This window comes from Talpa europaea (assembly GCF_964194135.1).
Source record: "Talpa europaea genome assembly, contig: HAP1_SCAFFOLD_282, whole genome shotgun sequence".
NCBI classification, from domain to species: domain Eukaryota; kingdom Metazoa; phylum Chordata; class Mammalia; order Eulipotyphla; family Talpidae; genus Talpa; species Talpa europaea.
Genome location: NW_028167846.1, coordinates 28,221 through 34,220, shown reverse-complemented (window position 1 = coordinate 34,220; position 6,000 = coordinate 28,221).

Genomic DNA, 6,000 nt, shown 5'->3' with positions numbered 1-6,000 from the left:
GAAGCTGACAAAATATGGACACAAGCCTAAGATTTAAGCTACCCTCCATCGAGTCAAATGGCCACCTCCCTCTCCTTTAGGAAGATTACCTGGGGGAGAGACTACATATGCCAACATGCATGTGGTTTACACGAAAAAAAAAATTGTGAAGAATTTTATAATGCTTAATTAATTTCTTTTTTCATTTTTTTTTTGCAAGGAAGAACTGGGGTGTAGGCCAGAGGTGCTGGGAGTTACCAGAGACAGAGCGGGAAACATAACAGGCAGACTGACTGAAATACACTGCTGAGGGGAGCAGCGGGCGAGACAGGAGAGGTCTGCTGTGCCATGTGGGTAGCTCCCTGTCTAGGGATCAAACTCAGGCCACAGCACATGCCATAGCAGTGACAGCCCTGAGACTTAACCCCTGTACCAGGAGGGAGGCCCCGATGTTTAATATATTATTTAAACTCTTATGACAACTATTAGAAAACATACCTAAAATTGGTCAGCTACTCGAAAGCTCTTTGCCAATAGAGACTCTGCAGAAGATAAAAGCTTGAAAAGACAATGTACAGCAAATGTATGAAAAAGAGTTTACCTACCCTGAAAATCAGATGTTAAGATTCTGCGCAGACCCAGGCATGTGAAGCCAGATTTAAGAACAATGATCACTGAACTACAGTGACGTATTTGTTTCCTATGCCATAACCAGTCACCACAAACTGGCTAGAAACCCAAATTGATTCTCTCACAGATCTGGAGACTCCAAGGGGCTGAAATCAGGAGTCCAAAATTTCCCTCCAAAGGCTCAAGGAGAGAATCTTTCCTCTCTTCCATTTCTGATGGCTCTCATGATTCCTTGGCTGGTGGATGCATCCAGTCTCTGCCCCTGTCCGCACATGCCTTCCCCGGTGTGTCCTCTCCACCTCTGCCTCTTCTAAGAACACAGCATTAGATTAGGCCCCACTGCATAATCCAGGATGATCTGGAGTTCCTTAACCTATATGTGCAAAACCTTTTCTTCACAATAAGGTCACATTCAAAGGTTCTAGGGGAACATATTTTCTTTGAGGGTGGGGGAGGGTATACCTTTTAATCCACAAATGGGGAACAGCATGGTATAAACTCAGAGGGAATAAAAATGGAAGCTTGAAATTTTTAGTTAAGAATGTTGAATAGGCCTCCCCGGTGGCGCAGCGGGTTGAGCGCAGCGCTATGAAGCTGTCCACAACCTCTGCAGTGTAGGTTTGATTCCCGGCCAGGCAGGGGGATACCCACATGGCACAGCAGACCTCTCCTGTCTCGCCCGCTGCTCCCCTCAGCAGTGTATTTCAGTCAATCTGCCTGTTCTGTTCCCTGCTGTCTCTGGTGAATCCTCTCACTCTCCCGCGCATCTGGCCGGTACCCAAGATCTTGTATAAATAAATAACTCTTTAAAAAAAGTTGAATACATTGGTATCTCTCATAAAGTGTGTGTGTGTGTGTGTGTGTGTGTGTGTGTGTTGGCTACTTGAGGGCAGCAAATGGACAAATGGACAAAAAGGCCCCATAAGGATCATTACCCACTTTAATGTAATGAGTGTTTAGGACTGAAAGCTCTGCTTTACCTGCTCTGTTAGATACCAAGTAATTGAGTTTGGTTGTGTCTGGAATTGCAAATATTAGTATTTCCTTACAACTGTATGCAAGCTATGCATACTTTCTATAGACACACATCTGATTATCATTTGGGGCTGGGAAAGGGAATAATGTGGGATGATAACAGGTGGATGGGATAAAATTCTCCCTGACCGTCCTTTTAAATAACAACAAAATGTCCCAAGTTGTTGGTTTCCCTGTCTTTTTTTGGTCTGTTTTTCTGGGCCTCATTCTGACTCATAAATAGGGAGAAAAGTTCCTGGTTCCAGAAGTAGCCACCTTGCTCCTTTGACTAAGAGAGTGAACCAATGTTTGCTCTTCCTCATTACTTCAAATCTTCAAGGGAAGAATAAATAAAGACGTCTTTATTAACTACTTAGTATTCTCTTGTTTTAATTTCCACTCAATCCTTTGAAAACATAGTTGATGACGAAAGATACCATTTCAAATGAAAGATCACAGAGTCGGGGGTTCTTAATTTGAGATCCAGGGCCCCCTTCCCACAATTCAGTGGAACATTTGGTGCCTTGTGAATTTTTCTTTTGGAACTGTTACATTCTCAAATAAGTCCATCACCAGAAAAGACTGTCAACAGGTTGGCTCGATACTATAAATTATTAATTTGTTTTTCATCTTTGTCAAATCCTTCACTTCCACATCTAAAACAATTATGCACACAGTAGATGACTGCAGTGATAAAAATTCAATAAGACAAAAGAAAGACCTTTCAATATGACAAAATATCTTTGGTAAGGATATAATGGGTAGCTGTCAACATAGGTGGGAAATATTCCAAAGAACCTCCCATCAACAAATCCTTGTGCGGCTTGCCTAGTTGGAAATCCATACACGTATCTCTCTTCCTTTCAACGCATATCTCAGGAAGTAAGTGCCTACCCTTGCCCTGAAGACCCCCTCCATGACTACTCCCTCAAATCTGTCCTCCCCCAATTCTATACAGCCTTTTACAACTTCTATATTCAATTGCATAACACATTTTTCTCTCCCTTCCAGATTTTATTGTCTATCATATCTTACTCATGTTTGCACAGGAGCATCTTAGCACAAAAACTGTTAGAAATATTTGTAAAGGGCCTCCCTGGTGCCACAGCAGGTTGAGCGTGGTGCTGTGAAGCTGTCCGCAGCCTCTTTAGCATGGGTTCGATCCTGGCCGGCCAGGGAGATACCCACATGGTGTGGCAGACCTCTCCTGTCTCATCTGCTGTTCCCGTCAGCAGTGTGTTTCCATCAGTCTGCCTGTTCTGTTCCCTGCTCTGTCTCTGGTGAAGCCTCTCACCCTCCCACACATCTGGCCTGGTTCTTGTATGCATAAATAAATAAATCTTTAAAAAAATTGTAAAATGGATACATGAATGAATGGGTGAATGACAAACACGAGTCGTCTATGGACTACAAGCCTCATTAAAGCTGCTTAGATCTCAACCAAGATGCTGAAAACCACAACCACCCACCCCCAAATGGCCCTGCCCTCCCCTCATCAAGAGGTAGTAACTGAGCCGGGGGTCTGACCAGAAAACGAAGCTACACAAAGAAACAGTCCAGTGTGCATTGCTGGGACATGCTGGCTATAAGACATCTCCAGAATGAGACTCAGGAGTCCTGAGGCTACAGAGCACAATTGTTCTGGAAGCAGGCCCTCACTTTTGCGCTAAAGTAGCTCTTCAGCTCAAGAAACACCTGCATGTCATCCTGGGCAATGGGCTATCTATGTGGGGTATCCATAAGTTGCAGGACAAATTTCAATTCCTGGAATCCAGGTCAGGGCTGGCTGCTGACCTGGCCACTGAGGGGAGCCAGCAATCATGTCTGAGAGCGGCCTGCTGTGCAAGATCATGTTCACATTCATTATACTGCAGTGACCGTGGTGCTTAAGAACATGGGAGCAAACTAAACAATGGAGTGTAAACCCCAAACCAAAATACTTTACCTGTCATTTGCACAGGCCAAGCCACCTTGGAGACATCCTGGACTCCTCTCTTTATCTAACACCCCACCTCAGCAAACCTATCAATCTTCAAAATATTCCCAGAATTTAACTTCCTGCCACCTTCACCATGATCACCCTAGCAGAAGACTCCTCCATCTCTCAACTGTATTGAGAGATTCCCCTAACCATCTCCCATCTTCAGCCCAGATGCTCTATACTCAATTCTCCACAAAGCAGCCAACACTATTCTTTGCAAGCAGGTCGCATCTCCCTTCTCAAAGCCAGCTTTCCCCAACTCACTCTGAGGTCAACAGCCACATCCCTTAAGGTTCTCTGTGGTCCACCCCATTTAAGCCTCTGACTTTACCTCTGATGATCCCCCACCACCCTCCATCCATTGACAGAGAGCCTCTGAGTTCTCCTTACTGCTCCTTGAAACTCATAGTTTTCAGAGCCAAGTGGCATTTTATTTCCTAGGCAAGAAGAGATCAATCAAGCAGCTGACGCTGGCTTCCTGACTGACAGCCGTGTTCCTGCATTCAGAAGGGCAGAGGCCCTTTTCTGCTCTTCTCCAAGACTTACGACGGCCAAAGATCAAATATATCAAGTGTACTCTGCTGCAGAATTGTGGCTAGACCTCTGTGTGTAAATTTGCCCAAGAACAAGCCAGACTCAGCTGAACAAAAGGGCACAGCAGTGAGGAGATGAGCAATCTCAAATACATGTGAATAAACTACAGGGCTAAATTTTAACAAATTTCCGTTAGTTAGCTCTACAAGCTTTCTTGTTTCACTATTCAGCTTACATTTTCCCAAGAAGAGTGGCTTGACGGTCTCCTGCCTAACCTGTGCACTAGAATTGAACAGCTCGCACTTGGAAAGATGGGAGACTCGAAAGACAGAACCCAGGGGCAGAGCAAGTCCTCATTGGAATGTTTAATTAATCAAATATATTTACATTTCTTGGTCAATTATCTCTAAATGCGTGCCTGTTTTCCATTTAAACACAATAATCCTGCTTGATATTATCATGAGTACAGCTGTGTGCATGATCTCATGGTCCTTTGTAGTTTTTGAAGATGTGAGTTTAATAAAGTTAAAAGACGTAAGCAAATCGTGGACCCTTCTAATTGCAGGATAATCCTTCTTGTCATATCAGCTGCCCTTCCCACAAGCACGACCCCCACAGTAAGCTACTTCTCAGTCTTTTGACTGTCTCTTTAAACCTTTCCAAACCTCAAAATGCAGAACTGAAATGGACTGCTCACCCTAACCATTTTACTTGATGGAGTTAGAAATCGATTTCTATTTCAATGGGGGACATTTACACCAACTGTAAAATCAGCATAGCAAGGAAACTTAGAGATACCTCGAGAGCACCCAAATATCATACTTCTTTTCCCAGACTATATAAGCTGGTTGCCTTCCCTTAATGTAATAAAATCAATTTGGGGACATCAGGTTTCCGAGACGATTTTGCTGATCTGACTCAAAGTCTTCTGAGCTTGAGTCACCAATTTGGTCTTTGTGCTGGTTTTGGGGAAAGCCACCACCACTCTTACTTAGAACTTCCCAAGAGTAGAATTTTACCTGTTTTTTCCATTCCCTCCAAGGTGAGAGAAACTTCAGTACATGTACTAGATTGTTCAGGGAAAGTGAAACTACAAAGGCTGGTTTTCTTATCACCACACAATGCTCAAAAAGAAAACCAGGGGGACTGTGGGCTGGTGGAACTGGGTCTAAAATGGCTGCTTTCACTCTCTCCCTCCTGGGGCCTCCCTGGTGGCACAAGGGGTTAGGATGTAGCATTATGAAGTTATCCGTAGCCACTGCAGCACGAGTTCGATCCCTGGCCAGGGAGGTATCCACATGGCACAGCAGACCCCTCCTGTCTCGCCCACTGTTCCTCTCAACAGTCTATTTCAGTACAACTGCCTGCTCTGCTCCCCACTCTGTCTCTGCTGAATCCTCTCACCCCTGCTCCTCTGGCCTACAAACCAGTTCTTGTAGGCATAAATAAATAAATCTATAAAAAAATAAAATAAAATGGCTGCTCTCTGGACACGTGGCGATCACCTGCTCTGACAGGACTTCTTTCTTTCAAACAAGAAAGCGCCCTTCTGTACAAATATACCCCCAACTTGGTGAAGTTTCTATTAAGATTGTTTTCAGGCACGAATTACGTGCCAAGCTATGGGGCACATAGGCAGCACCAGGGATACTTGGCAAGGTAGGAAATAGGAAATACCAGCTGGAGGCTACCATGTTTGACTGAAGAGGAAAACAGTCAAGACTTTGACAAACAAATGTGTCTGTTAGCATTCCATCCTTAGAAAAGTAGTACATGGTGGCTTCAATGCCAAGGTAAAGAGTTACTCTGTAATAGAGTTGGTTCATGAAGAAATTTGTAAACCGAAGGGTTTTTTTTTTTTT